We start from the raw sequence: 16,498 nt of genomic DNA, 5'->3' as shown, positions 1-16,498 counted from the left end.
AGAGTATGACAGCAGACCTACCGAAAACACACCACTCTCACAGACCTAACGCCCGCAGAAGTCATTGCCCACTACAGGCTCAAAAGAACAACCATTCTCTGCATCATCACCCACATCGCCCACAGGCTGATGGTCCCAACACAGCAGAGAACCAACATCCCACCACAGACAAAGCTGCTGGCTGTGCTGCACCTGATGGCCTCTGGGACATTCCAACCAACAACTGCCAAAGTCGGAGAAGTCTCACAGCCAGCCCTATCAAAGTTCATCACACCTGCCCTGGATGCCATCCTCAGCTTCATACCTCAGTACCTTCACTTCCCCAACACTGCGCAGGAACAGCTGGAGACGAAGCAAGGCTTCTACGCCATAGCTGGATTCCCGGCCATGTTGGGGGCAATTGACTGCTCAAATGTTCCACTTGTGCCCCCTGCGGATACTGCACACCACTACCGCAACAGAAAGCACACACATTCCATCAATGTGCAGGCAATAGTGGACCACCGGAGACTCTTTACCAATTGCGTCGCCAACTACCCAGGCAGTGTACACAATTCCTTAATCTTCCGACAGTCCATCATCAACCAGCGCTTCCAGGATGGCACATATGGAATGGATTGCTCGTTGGTAAGTACCAAATCAACACACCACACATAACACAGCCACCAATGCACAAAGCACATCTGTGGGGATGTACAAGTGACCAAGCCACATTCGACAAGTCAGACTACCTGACCACCTACCAGACATGACTACACCACTCCATGGTCATCCTGGGCTACCCCTGCAACCAATACAGACATTTCAAGGCACCACAGCCACACAACGGCTGGACGTGTGGAGATGCGGAATGCAGCCATGACACATGTGAGGCACTACTCTGCCCTCATGACCCTGCCCCATTCTTTCGCTGGTCAGCGCCCCGTGGCAGAGGGCCCGTGTCAGCCACTGTGCATCCGGGGCCACTGGCCCTGTGCGACTCGAGTCATCCCCCCTTGTGGTTCTGACATTGCATGTCTGAGTGCCTGATGACTGTTGGTGTTGTTGCCAGCACCAGCTACTCCCTTAGAGCTGGCTTAGACTCACCCCACACACAGCCAGCACAGGCGTCATTGTATTGGTGGGCCTGCCATCACATCCTGCCGAAACAAGTATTGACTTTTTTCTCCCTGCACTGTCACAGATGATCAAGGATATGCACTCTGCCCTTGGATGATGACACCCCTCCGGGACCCGAACAGAGGCAGTACAATGCGGCCCACATACGCACCAGGGGCATCATTGAACGCACATTTGGTGTGTTGAAGTCACATTTCAGGTGCCTGGACGGCACAGGTGGAAAGCTCCTGTACACCCGGACATTGTGTGCAAGATGATCGTTGCATGTTGTGTGTTGCACAACATCTGTGTTTGCACCAGGACCCCATGGATCCCAGTTCCAGAGGTACCGGACGATGATGATGGTGATGGGGCTGGTGGCCCACATCCCACTACAGCTGCAGCAGGAATAGCCCATAGAAACTACATCATTGACACCTACCGCTCATGAGCACGTCACATTGTGTCCGTCCATGGCAATCATGGGACAGAAGTAGATGTCCAAGTGCACTGCATGTGTGAATAAAACATATTTGCAGGTTACAGGTTGGAATTGTGCATCGTCATGTTACATATCCCTGGGGTTACAGATGTGATTTGCCTGGTTGTGCACATTTGCCGATCCAGTTGTGTCCTGTGTTCAGTTGTGGAGGGGTTGCTGTTTGTACCGGGATGTTGCCAATGTTGAGGTGCACTTCTGCTGATGTGCGTATGCTGCGCGGTGGGTGTGTCGCTCCTGCGGCTCTGATTTGTCTGCCACTGGTCTCTTTCAAGTGGTGTACCTGCCGGTTCTGTCCTTCCACGGTGCTTGGATGTTGTGGTGTGCATGTTGTCCTCTGCAATTGGCCAGGGTGCATCCGTGGTACTCCGCTGTTGCTGTATTTTGTTCAGTGGCATTTTCCGTATGCTGTTCTTGTGCTTGTTCACGCATTGCGCATGGGTATTGCTGCTCTCGCGCTGCTTATCCCTGCTTTCCTCATCGTGGAAGTGCTCATCGCAGCTTTTCTGGTGTTGTGGTTTGTGTTTTTATCTCTGTCGGGGTGGTTGTATCGCGGACATTGTCTGCGTTTTTTGCCGACTGTCGCATGGTACCGCCGTGTTGTCAATTCCACGTTGACACGGGGTTATTTTCCCGCGATAGGCTGCGATATTGAAAGTTGCGTTACGCTACTCTTGCGGTAGTTATCACACGTTCTTGTGAATATACCCCTTAATGTTCTAAATTGACTGCTCCCATATTAAATCTTATCAGTAATACAAGGTATTGATAAATATTATTATATAATCTGTCCCAAAATTCAACATACTCCCTTCACACAGAAGTGACCTTTACCTGTGGGATGGTCCAGTGGATAGGACTAGTGCCCTGCTGTGATTTGGCTGTTTCCATTCTTCATTTCCAGTATTTTCTGGACATGCACCAGGGTTTTGGCATGCCTCAGAGAGCACCATAGCTGTCTCATTCAACATTCCCTGCACCATGCTATCAGCTATTTATCCTTCTCTAGCACTGCCAAGCCACAGAGGGGTAGGGGCTGACTTGAATTGTAGCCCACACACAGCCTCCCAAGAGCAGGAGCCTCAGCTGCCGTTTATGACTTAGCCTGGCAGCTGATGTCTCCAAAGAGAGCCGTACCTTTGTGCAAGGGTTGTGCTGGCATCTCTAGAAACATGTCACCGACCCTTGGGTAGTCATGGAGTTTGCGGATAACTTATTTGCTACATGAGATTGAATGGTAGGACAACACAGCTTGTTCTTGACCCTGGAGGGTAGTACAACACAGTTTGTTCTTGGCCTTGGAGAGTGCTGATCCTTCCATCCTCCATAGGACTCTCCTACTTAATATCAACGATATGAATATTGTGGCACAAGAATATAGTTGATAAAATATCGAAGACCAAAATATCAAAAGTTAAGAGAAGTATACATTACTATTCCTAACTCCACATCTATGTACTTTGAAGACATATATTATCAAAGCACATATATGTGGAGTTCTGTTTAGAAAATCCATACTTAGTTACTGTTAGAACTGGAAGGTCTCTGGTTGACAGGTTTGTACCCTGTCCAAGTAGAGACCCTCCCTTCTAGTTATGGTAAGGGGATTACACTTCTAAAATTACCTCTGCTCATCCCCTTGGTAGCTTGACACAAGCACTCAGGCTTATCTCAGAGGCAATATGTAAAGCATTTGCACATAACACACAGTAATACAGTGAAAACACTACAAGAGAACACGCACCAGTTTCAGAAAAATAGCCAATATTTATCTGTGTAAAACAAGACCAAAACGATAAAAATCCAACAGTAATCAAAATATGAATATTGCAAAAATAGACTTAAAATACAGTTCCTTGAAGTTGATAGGTCTGTCTGGGGCTATCATGGCGTCGTGAACAAACAAATCCAACAGTTCAGGCTGACGCGGCGTTGCGGGCCATCTATAGTGTCAGGAAGACCCGCAAACAGTACCCTAATATGCAGGGCGCCGTGGACCTTACGATGAGCCCCGAAGAGGGGGTGGTAGATCTAGAGGTCGGTGATGGAGTCCCCAGGCCCTTGAAGTCATATGCATTTTAGATTGAACTCTGTGAGGTTGAAGTCAGGAGCACAGGCAGGCATTAGGGCTGCGGTGCAAAGTCGAGCGGTGCAGTGTGTGGTGTATGTAGATGATCTGGAGTCAATGGCATTGGTGGGTCAAGGTTGCGGTGTGGGACGGGCGATGCATCGAGTAACTTATGAGTGGTGGCCCTAGACCACGGTGCTGGCAGCGGCATCGATGTCATCGTGGAGCGATGTTGTCGGGGATACCCAGGCAGCGATGGAAGCGAGGCAGTGCGAAGTGCAGTGCTTCCTGGCACTTGCTGGCCTTGAGAGTGATGTAGGAGAGTACAATGGTTCTTAATGGCCTATAAAGGTCCAGTTTAGCGACAAGCCCTAGAGAGGGCAGGAGGTTATTTATAGGTACAAAAGACTCAAGGGGAGAGAGATAATTAATATAGAGAAATTAATTAATATAGAGAAGGGACAAGAAAATCAAGTTGTGACACTTATTTATTATACATAGGATAGATTTCAAGTGCTCACATATTCAGTGACAACAAGCGTGACGTGAGGGTGAGGGTGAACTTTAAAAGAGAACATCGCATTGGCAACAATTGTGAACCATTTTTTGTTAAATTAGTATAAAGGGTTCAAGTTGCGTAAGGTCGACGACGTTTCGAACTCAATTATTCGAGTTCATCTTCAGGACAAATGTGAGCATATGAACTTTAGCATATGTGATGGATGATCACTTGCGGTGCAATTGTTTAGTAAACGAGTCACCGGAGCGGCCAGTACTTCAGTGAGGGCCTCGAGGGTGTTTTGGGCTTGAAAACCGCTGTGTCCAGATTCAAGAATATGATTTGGAGCGGGGATCTTCTGGTGCCGAGAACTGAATTCGTAGCGGCGGCACAAGGTCCAGTAAATGGGATTCTCAAGGGGGTCTGTTTGCCTGCTGGTTCGCGGTGCCGGGCAGCGCGAACCAGCAGGCGAACAGACCCCCTTGAGAATCCCATTTACTGGACCTTGTGCCGCCGCTACGAATTCAGTTCTCGGCACCAGAAGATCCCCGCTCCAAATCATATTCTTGAATCTGGACACAGCGGTTTTCAAGCCCAAAACACCCTCGAGGCCCTCACTGAAGTACTGGCCGCTCCGGTGACTCGTTTACTAAACAATTGCACCGCAAGTGATCATCCATCACATATGCTAAAGTTCATATGCTCACATTTGTCCTGAAGATGAACTCGAATAATTGAGTTCGAAACGTCGTCGACCTTACGCAACTTGAACCCTTTATACTAATTTAACAAAAAATGGTTCACAATTGTTGCCAATGCGATGTTCTCTTTTAAAGTTCACCCTCACCCTCACGTCACGCTTGTTGTCACTGAATATGTGAGCACTTGAAATCTATCCTATGTATAATAAATAAGTGTCACAACTTGATTTTCTTGTCCCTTCTCTATATTAATTAATTTCTCTATATTAATTATCTCTCTCCCCTTGAGTCTTTTGTACCTATAAATAACCTCCTGCCCTCTCTAGGGCTTGTCGCTAAACTGGACCTTTATAGGCCATTAAGAACCATTGTACTCTCCTACATTGTATCACCCCAGGTTCACATATTGGGGTACCCTTGTTCCTTAAAAAGGCCTTGAGAGTGAGACCCGCTTTCTGCAGAGCCTTCAACACTTCCCAGAGGTTGTGCAAGTAATCTTCCCAGCTGTAACTGCACACTGCAATGTGATCCAGGTAAGCAGCACTAGAATCCTCCAGTGCAGCCAACACCTGGTTGACCAACCTCTGAAAGGTGGCAGGGGCATTCTTCCACCCAAAGGGCATCACCCAGAACTAGTAGTTCCCCTCTGGTGTTGAGAATGCAGACCTCTCCTTTGCCCCATCAGTAAAGGCAATCTGCCAGTACCCAGACATTAAATCATACGTGTTGAGGAACTTGGCAGCTCCTAACCGATCTATGAGCTCATCAGCTCTGGGGATGGGGTGCATGTCAGTCCTGGTGACAGCATTGAGCCCAGTGTAGTCCACACAGAACTGAAGTTCAGGAGTGGCACTGGTGCATCAGCCGTTGGGTCCAAGACCACTAGGCTGGCCCAAAAACTGTTGGAGTGCTCTATCACCCCTAACACAAACATCTTAGAAACCTTTTCCTAGATGCTGGCTTTAACCCTGTCAGTTGGCCTGCAGATTTTGTGTTTCACAGGAGGACTATCTCCATTGTCCACATCATAGGTACACCAGTGGGTGACACCTGAGGTCAGGGAGAACAGCGTGGAAAACTGCTCCAACAGCTGGTGAGAGTTATGCTGTTCTGGGGTCAGTGTAGGGGAGAAAGTCACACCTTCTACTGACTCATAGTGCTCCTTGGTCGATAGGAGGTCAGGGAGAGGTTTACTCTCCTCTTGCACCCCATCATCTGTTGCCACGAGCATACTTACTTCAGATCAATCAAAGTGAGATTTGAGGTTGTTCACATGGAGGAACTGCAATGGGTTCTTGGGTGTCTGCAAGTTCACCAGATCGGTGACATCACTCTTGTGCTCCACCACCTTGAAAGGCCCAGTCCACTCGTCCTGAGGAGCTCAAGGATCTACTGGGGCCATGACGACCCACACTTTCTGGCCAGGCTGAAACACTACCAGAGTACCATTCTGGTCATATCAGCGTTTCATTTCTTCCTGGATAGCTTCTAGGTTCGCCTGAGTGAGCCTCCTGAAGCACACAGTTGGGTTCCTAAAGGCCAGCATGTAGCTAAATACATCTTAGAGGATCTTCCTGTTAGCTGTCTTTCAGCCTTCTTTTACCAAACTTAGAGGTCCTCTCAGAGGGTACCCATACAGTAGATCATAGGGACTGAACCCTAATGACTTCAGTGATACCTCTCTGTAAGCAAAGAGAAGGCATGGTACGAGAATGTCCCACTTAGACCTCGTGGGGTCGGCCAGACCCTGGATCATGCCCTTCAGAGTTTGGTTGAATCTCTCCACCAAACCATTACCTTGGGGGTGGTAAGGAGTGGTGAACTTGTAGGTTACACTACACTCCTACCACAGCAATGTCATATACTGAGATATGAAATTGGTTCCCAGGTCAGATACCACCTCTCTGGAGTTCGCCATGTGGAAAAAGAGCCCCCTTAACACCCGGCCCACTACGGGCGCCGTCCTTGTCCTGAGAGGTATAGCCTCGGGGTAGGAGCGGCATGGTCCACCAAGACCAGGACATACCTGTTGGCCATGGCTGTCTTGGGTTCCAGAGGCCCACAGTGTCCATCCCCACCCTCTCGAAAGGGATGCCTACAACCAGAAAAGGTTGGAGAGGAGCCTTACTCTCCCTCCCACTCTTACCACTTGACTGGCAAGTTTGGCAAGACCTACAATGTGCATCGGACAGCCTTTGCATTTGGGGCTAAACGAAGTGGGTGACTATCCTGTCAAAGGTTTTGTCCTGCCCCAAAAGTCCAGCCAAAAGTACAACATGAGCAAGACCCAGTAGGAAGGTTCTGAATTACTGGGTTACTACCAGCACACAGGCTGATCCAGTCTCAGCAGCCTTAGGCTCGCTGTATAGGAGACCAACCTTCCAGTAGATGCAGTGTGATGCAGACTGGTCACCAACTGCCTGATTTGCATGCTGCTGCCGCAAACCTTCTAGAGAAGGGCATTCTCTCTGCTCCCTCCAGAACTCTCCTCTGGTGGGATCCCCTTCTTGCTGCCAATTAGTCAGCTCAGATAAGTCCCCCAGTTCAGCCACTTGCTCCACCGCAGGTTCCAGGGTGTCCCCCTCGAGGCTAGCCTCCTCCCGGACCATGGGAACTGCCCTTTGTTCCTTCTTTTGGCAGGCACCTGTGCCTCTGTTTCAGGCTCTAGGTCCTCCTGATCACCCTTTCTGCCTGCCATGGACCGAATGGTCATGCATGCCCACTCTGCTAACCCCACCGTCTCCAAGTGAGACCTGAGCTCCACATCCTTTCACAAGGACCACTCCAGGCTGTTGCCTAGCGGCCAATCTACATGCATGGTGGGGCTCACACCCACCCTCAAGGGACCCGAGACCCTCCACTCAAAGGGAGGCTGCGCCCCCATATATTGGTGCTCTGAGTTGCCTAGAGCAACTACTTGGTTAAATGCACCAAGGACTACTTGCTCCTCAGATACTAGGTGATACCGGAGTATGGTCACACTGGCTCCAATATCTCTGAGAGCCTCTACCCTTTGCCCATTGATGGTCACCCAGTTGCTGCATTTCTTAGTGTTTGCTGTTGCTAGGTTTCCCTGGACCATCTCACTGTCCCCTAGTGAGGCAAGGACAATTTCTGTGAAATCTCCACCCTCACCTGGGACCAAATCCTCCCCAAGCGCTACGCTAGCCAACACCTTGGACTGTCCAATGGTGGGTGGCTGTGCCCGCTTCGGGCATTTGGGATCACTCTTGATGTGGCCCACCAGGCCATTTGCAAAGCACTTACACTTACACTTGCACTTACACTTACTTCAGTCAATACTTTATTTCGGCTATATATAGCCATAAAAGTCAAAATACATGAACAAACAATACATATGGGCCATGACATACAGATTACATACAATTGATAAAGGTGAATATTTCTCCATGATTAAGCAATACCAGATAAGATATAAATAAGCATATTAAGTTAACTAAAAGCCAGAGTTAATAAAATGAATAATGCTAAAAACTGAGGTAGACTTAATAGAGTGAAACTGTAAACAAGGTTAATCCATGATTCCTCCTTCTGCATTTACAGTTTGTAACCGGAACGTTTCCTAATGATGTACACATTGAATAAAAATCTACTTATACCATATACCATCACTTGAGAGGGGTTAGATTTTAATATGCGCTCCGCTACTTTGTATGACTCAACCCCCATATTTCTACAAAGGGGTTTAATCCAGGAGGTCCTCGGTTTCTTATAAGCCGGACAGAAAAAAAGTATGTGGGGAATATCTTCCCTGGCCCCAAGAGAACACATAATACACGCATCCGAACCATTTTCCCCAGCCCACCTACATGTGTAGGAATTTATCAATAACACCCCATACCTAAATTGTAGGTAGAGAGATTTTGCTAGGGGGGGGGCAATCTCATCCATAAATTCCTCAAAGTTAGGTGAATCTTTTACGTTTAAAAAATTCTGAGACAGAATACCAATGCGAGAGCCCAGAATTATTTCACCATTAACATGGGACCAAAAGGTATCCTTAAGGAGGTTTTTGGAAGACTGGGTCAAATTGTGGGGCTCCTCCCAAAAGTTAAGGAGCCCTAATCTCTTAAGCGACGTGCAAATATACTTCAACCATGGGGTTTTCAAATACACATCCAACTTGATTAATTCAATCAGACCAACCTTGTAATCTCTCAGCTCAGGGGTTGACCATACCCTGATCCAATACAATAGTGGTCTTAATGAAGCTAAGTGCTCTGTTCTTTTAAGATTGATATCTAAAAACAAGGGGACAACGGGAGTACGAGTCGGTATTTTGAGTAGTCTACGCACAAATTTATTTTCAATCAACGCGAATTTGGTAGAGTTACAGTATCCCCATATCTCGGCACCATAAAGGGCTGCTGATTGAGCCTTACCTTTAAAAACCTCCAGTGCTGGTGAGATAGCTTTGGAACTACTTGCTCCGTGCACCTTTAGGATAGGAAGTGAGTTTTGTTTGAGGGACGATAAACTTTTATTCTGCTGGCCTCGCCAAGTCAATTTATTATCCAACATCAAACCCAAGTAATTAAAGCTTTCTACCTGTTCCAGTGTACGGTTCTCTAAGAGCAAGTTTTTCCTAAGTATTTTTGTTGGATTTAAAGCCATGTATTTTGTTTTCGTTGGGTTAATTTCTAACCCCTTTTCCACACAATAATTATGGAAAGAGTTAACCAAATTTTGCAAGCCTCTCGGGGTCTGGGAAATAAGGATAGTGTCATCGGCAAAAAGTAAAGAAGTAATTAATTCGCCATCTAACTTCGGGGAGTCATGGGCACAATTCCTCAGGTATGTTGGAATATCATTAACATACAATGAGAACAATGTGGGTGCTAATACGCAACCTTGACGCACCCCTCTGTCTACGGGGATCGCTTTAGATAGTTCTCCAGCTTTTCCCCATCTAATTTTTGCGTAGTTCCCTGTATGAAGTTTAGTAAGTTCATTAAGAAGCTCACCAGGAATATCTAACTTCTTTAATGTGGACCACAACAACTTGCGGGGAACGAGGTCAAAAGCGGCCCTTAAATCTATAAATGCCACGTAGAGACTACCCTGCCTGATCTTTATGTATTTCCAGCAAATACACATAAATCTAAACACCTGATCAACTGTACTAATTTTTGATCTAAAACCTGCTTGGTATTTGGACAATAGTTTTGTCTCCTCAATCCAATCTAAAATCCTATTTAAAATATGTCTGGCAAAATTTTTTTGTAAAACATCAATTAAACTAATAGGGCGGTAATTGCTAGGATCATGGCGGTCACCTTTTTTAAAAATTGTTATGATTTCAGCCCCTTTCCATGATTCTGGAATTGGTGTACCGGCCACAATTGAATTGCTTAAAAAGTTAATATATGGCCCCCACACTTTAACATCGTGTTTCAGTAGGTCACCAGGGATTTTATCAGGGCCGGGGGCTTTACCTATTTTAACAGCTAGTAATGCCTGGTCTGTTTCTTCTAAAGTAAAATGTAATGATGTAGTACTACTATCTGGAATGATATCTGCATTGTCTAGGGACAGATCATCCTTACTAATCGTGTAAAGTTTAGAGAAGTGATCGCACCAGGTCGATTCGTCAAAAAAAAAATATCCTTGGGTGATCTACCCTTCTTATTCCCCTTAGTGATTAGATTCCAGAACGTACTTTGATCATGTAACTTAGCTGCACTCAGTAAATCGTCCCATAGGTTAGCATCCCATACTTTTTTAGCTTGATTTAGAGTATTTTTATAGGCCTGTCTTGCATTTTTAATGTCACATTGGCTCCCATTTTTTACTGTATGGATCAACTGTGATTTTGCAACCCTACAATCTTGGTTATACCACTGATTTTCTAACTCTATATGATCCGTAATTTTATTCCCTTCTTTTTTATAGACCTTACTCAAAAGGGGGGATAGTGCGTCGACCAACTTCAAATGTGAATCAAGAACTCCCCGGGTGCCTAAGAGATTTCACTGAATTTATTATAAATGTTGGTCAGCGCTTCTTTTTTACCCGCAATGTAAGACCATTTTATGGCACGCCTATTGTTAGAAATCTGTATATCTCCAATCGGGGAATTTAATGGACCTACTACAGATAGTCTAAGAAGGAAGAGAGCAGAGTCTAACCATAATTGGAGGGGAAAGTGATCACTCTCCAATCTGGGATCAATCTTAAAATCAATTAGTGATCTCCATAAATTTCTAGAGGCCATTACAAAATCAATATGTGACCTAAGGCTTCCCTTGAAATAAGTGGGAGCTGATGGGCTATCTGAGGGGAAGCGACCGTTACATGATCTTAAATCATGTGACACAGTCATCTGTAGGATCTGTGTGGCAGCTATTGTGCTTTTAGCATAGCTTAAAGCCTCCAGGGGCATGATGTCACTAGCAGCATCTTGTTCATCAAACAATCTATCTAGAACCTGAATGGGTTCGTATTTACAATTAAAATCTCCACAAATTAAAAAATGATCGTTGTCTCCCAATCCCTCTAAAGTGGAATCCAAGATTTCTATCACCTTGGATTCTCTATTAGATGGGTATGGTCTATTGTATATATTTATTAAGTAAATGAAACTTTTCTTACTGGTCACAATTTTTAGTCCTAACAGATCGGGGCAGGGAATAGACAACTGGCTAACCTCTATTTCTAAAGAAACTTTAACCCAGATTACCAACCCCCCAGATGCTCTTCCCCTGTTAGACGGTGTCGCTTTAGAGCTAAAAGTTTTATATCCTACTCTGTGGGGGGGTTCTACCATCCAGGTTTCCTGAAGGACAATAATATCATGTTTTTCAAAGAATGAACATACTGCTACGTCCAACAGGTTCCTAGAGAGGCCAGCAATGTTCCAGGACAATAGGCTAACATTAGAATTCTCAACTATCTTTGAAGGAAGTTCCCTTAATTCAATGTCATCGCTAACAGTATCAAACACTGGAGAGCTATCTACTACCACTTTATGATCATCAATGACAATTTTATTGCCTAATGACTTTACCCGTGCTGTAATTAACTTCGAAGCTATAACAAGGCCAGCTTCAACTTGCTCTCCCCGCTTATCTCCAGAGGACCCAACTATATGTGGCTGCCCATCCAATGGCTTAGATGGAAACCTCGGTGCCACCGTAATTTTAGAACCAAGGATTTCGCTACCGTTAAGAATCTCCATTGGGTGGGTAACCATTAATGGGACTAGGGTTTTATTTTTACCGACCTCTGGGAGTCAATCATTTTCATCTAGGTCGCTCAACACTGTATATCTGTTCTCCATGGGGATTTCAAATTTTAATGGATTATTAATACAAGTGAGACTTCCCCTAGTTGTTTTTTGTGATGATCTATCTAGGTGTCTATAGAAATAGCCCAAGGGGTGTACACGCACAGCATTTTCTCCTAATACAAGAGAAGCTGCCCTTAAAAGGGTAGTTGCCACGTGTTGGGGATGTCTAAAATGTATTATAACACAATCCCCCTTACATGTTTTCCTTGTGTTACCTAACCAGGCGACTCGTCTGGTGGACAATATTTGATTTGAAAAGTTAATGGGGAAACCACAGTTTTTATTTAACCAAGCAACTGATTTCCTCTTAAGTGAGTCATGCATTTCATGTGGAAATTTAGAGGTTACAGGGTCAAGTGGAGGAACATTAGACAAAATAACCACGTATGGTTCACAGGCTGGTGGGAGATTAACAGAGTTTGATTTTTGTGCAATAACTCTAGGTCCCTTGCAACTAGATGGATCTATATTAGTTCGAATACCACCACCAACTGGTTGCAGTAATCTCATAGAACCAGTTAAGGTCCCCCCCTCTAGAGGAGGTTCCGGGGCAGTATGAGCAGGATGCAATGGTGCCTTAGGTGAAACAATAGGCTGTTTCATTTCGTCTAGAAGACCACCCAGCCTCGATACCTCTATTGACAGGGTTTCAATTTTGTCTACAAGAGGCTTAATCATAAGCACTAGTTTTTCTTCAAGAATTTTGGTTACAACCTCCGAGAGAGTAGAGTTCTCGGCCTCGTTAAGGGTCTGTATTTTAGCATGAGCCACAGTAATTCTCCGAGGTTGATCTGGCGGTGGCTTATGATGCACACTACCCTTCTTAGGATGAGACTTTCTGCACTTCCTGACTGCTCTTTTCGGAGGGGATGGAAGGGACTCAGGCTCACTTGGGGGCTCCAATAAACCTTGACTTGAAATAACGACCTCATTGTCCACAATGCAATGAGTCGAATTCCCCACTAAGGTAGCTTTGGTTAAAGAATCCCCTGTAGCTAGCTTATGGACGCTATCATCTATACATAGCTCTAGATTATCTACCGGAGTCTCCTTCCCTAACGACTTACGTCTTTCACTATTAATCATACTGACCCTTTTAACCAAGTAATTGTCCATTGTTATTCTAGCCTTTGCCATAACAAACACTAATCAGAACAATAACAGTTACTAATGTAAATGACAACACAGAGAGATCACCAAGGGAGCAGGATAAACACTAATGCAATAATAAAAAAATGAAAATAAATACAGCAGTGGGTTAAATGTCTTTTGTAAGAGGAACAGTGACCACTACACTTAAAAATGAGACCTGTATTCTAACAACCTCATTAAGCACTCAATAATAGCTCGTGACTGACTAAGTCCATTAACATGAATGTACTTGCAATTTGCGTGTCCTCTGTACAATCAAGGGGGGTGGCCCGACCCGACCACCTCCGGCCTCCTAACGGCCACACAACGGCCCGCCCTTTGCCCGGGCTTAGCCCGCGCGCGGTCCCGCGACGCGGGGGGCAGGGTCAATTAAGTAGCGCCTCCGGGCGCGCTAACAGCTCCGGTTCCGCTTCCGTTTCGCTGGGGACCCTGGGTGTTGTGGTCCCGTCAAGCACTCCCCCCACACAGCGGTCGCGATGGCGTGCGACGGCGGGAGGGAGACGCGGAACACAGCAGAGGACCAGGACGCCCCACGGAACACTATCCAAGCAGGTAGGAGGCAGGTTGGCGGCAGGGATCAGGCGTGTAAAAATCCAGCTATCAGCCCCCATTTGCAAAGCACTTACACTTACACTTGCACTTACACTTACTTACTTCTAAAGAGAACCATGGTTTCTTATCTCTTGGGGGTGGGAATCCTTACCCTGGGTACGGAGTCTCCCCTATACACCTTCCTGTGGACCTTGGTACTCACTCAGCGGTCCACATCCATAGCAAGCTTCATGGGGTCAGCCAACTCTGCAGTCAGGTCTGCAAAATACAGACTAGACTGGTGCTTCCACACATTCAAATTGTACAGCCCCTGAACATCTGTCACATTACTGTTCTTCACCCAACCATCCACTGACCTGCAAAAAGAATTGACACATTCTGACCAGATGTGTGCATCAGTTTTTTTACTGGTTCTAAACCATATTGGGTGAGAAGGGCCTCCTTTATGTCAGTGTAGTTGAGGTTGTATCCCTTACCCAAAGCCAATAATGTGTCCCTCTCCTCTTCTGAGATGTGGGGCCACAATTCTTCTCAGGAACCCCATTCATGTGGATAGATGCCTCATAGACCTGAAACCACCTTTGTATGTCATCTCCCTTCATGTACTCTCTTCCTACATGCTTGGTAATGTGTACTATTCTATCTGAGTTCACTGAGGAATTGCTGCTACCATCTGTGCTGGATCTACTCCTCTGATCTAGCCCTTTTACTCTGAGCTCATGGTCTAACATCATCTTTTTCTCTTTCATTGCTAGGTTGAGCCTCTTCAACTCCATTGCATCTCTTCTAGCTGCACGCCTGTCCTCCAGCTCCCCTGAAGACAGCCCATTGCTGCCTGGAGGGCCCCTTCCCATCCAACAGCTCACCAACCCTTGGAATAGGCTCCTCAGCCTCCACGCCAAGATCTCCAGAATGCCCACTGGTATTTCTGGCTGCTACCCAGGCCCTCAGCGCCTGTTGTAGCTCCTCTTTTCTGGTGAGGCCTCTGATTTCGACTCTCAGGTTTTTGCAAATAGCCTTCAACTCCTTCACATTGTAAGATTCCAACCTTACCCTCAAATGCCACTTCTAAGGATGCCACTGATAATGCTCTTCATTCAGGCATGATGGAGTTGAAAGCTCAAGTTCAAACAAATGGAAACATCAAAAATAGACCCAAAAGAAAACAGTATGTGGTGCGTAGTGGTCTGCGATACAGTAGTAGTGTACACCAATCACTGTAGGTTAAGTTCAAATGCAAGTCCTGTCCTCACCGCTGACAACCAATGTTAGAAATGGGGGTCTCTGGTTAGCAGGTTTGTAGCCTGTCCACGTAGGGACCCTTCCTTCTAGTCAAGGTAAGGGGGATTACACTTCTATAATAACCCCTGCTTACCCCCTTGTTAGCTTAGCACCAGCAGTCAGGCTTATCTCATAGGCAATGTGTAAAACACTTGCACATAACACACAGTAATACAGTGAAAACATTACAAAAGGACACCACACTAGTTTTAGCAAAATAGCCAATATTTATCTGTGTAAAACAAGACCAAAACGATAAAAATCCAACATACAGTAATCAAAATATGAATATTGCCAAAATAGACTTAAAATACAGTTCTTTGAAGTCGATAGCTCCGTCTGGGGCTATTGCGGCATCATGAACAAACAAATCCAACAGTTCAGGCCGACCGCGACGTTGCAGGCCAGCTACGGTGTTGGGAAGAACTGCAAACAGTGCCTTGCAAATGCAGGGCGTCGTGGACCTTGCGATGAGCTCCAAGAGGCGGCATCAGCAGGTGTCTGTTCCGGAGGTCTGTGCAGGAGTCGTCAAGCCCTTGAAGTCACACCCATTGCAGTTCAAAGTCCCTGAGATTGACGTCAAGAGCGCAGGCGTCAGGGCTGCGGTGCAAAGTGGAGCGGTGTGGCGTGTGGTGCCTTCAGGTCGTGGTGCAGACAGAGGCTCAGTGATGGTGTCCAGCAGCTTCGGTGAGACCAGGACTGAGGTGTGGTGTGGGGCGGAGCTCAGTGCGGTGCCAGCAGGTCATGGTACAAGTAGCGTTGTCACCGTTGCTGAAGCGCTGTCATAGGTAGAAGATCTGGAGTCGATGGTCCTGTTTTGGTGGGCCAAAGCTGCAGTTTGGTACGGGTCGGTGCATTGAGTAACACCTTTCAATATTTTGGATTATATATTTTGTCCTTGAAATTCTTATACCTTGATATTCACTCTTCAATATTCACCGTCCACGGACAAGATGTGTTCAGGATCATGGAGGAGTGCCCAGCCTCACCATCTGCCCTTAAATGACAGCCCCTTGAGCTGCCTGTGTGTTGGAGGACGGCATGGTGTTTTCCAGAGTAGAACTCTTTTAGGCCCACATGCATCAAAGCAAAAACCGGTCGCAAACAGGCAGATTCTCAGAATCTGCCCCTTTGCTACCGGTATTTTTGCATTTGGGATGCATCATCGCAAATGCAAAAATCGCAATTTAAGTAATCTCTAAATTGCGATTACTTAAATTGCCATTGCATTTAAGGAATCGCAAATTGAGATTCCTTAAATGCAATGCATTAAAGTAAAGAAACTAGCGATTTCGCTAATAGGGGGAGCAAATTACCATGAAGTTGAACTTCATGGTAA

The sequence above is a fragment of the Triturus cristatus genome, chromosome 8 (assembly GCF_964204655.1).
Source record: "Triturus cristatus chromosome 8, aTriCri1.1, whole genome shotgun sequence".
NCBI lineage: Eukaryota > Metazoa > Chordata > Amphibia > Caudata > Salamandridae > Triturus > Triturus cristatus.
Note: the sequence above shows the minus strand (reverse complement) of the source record.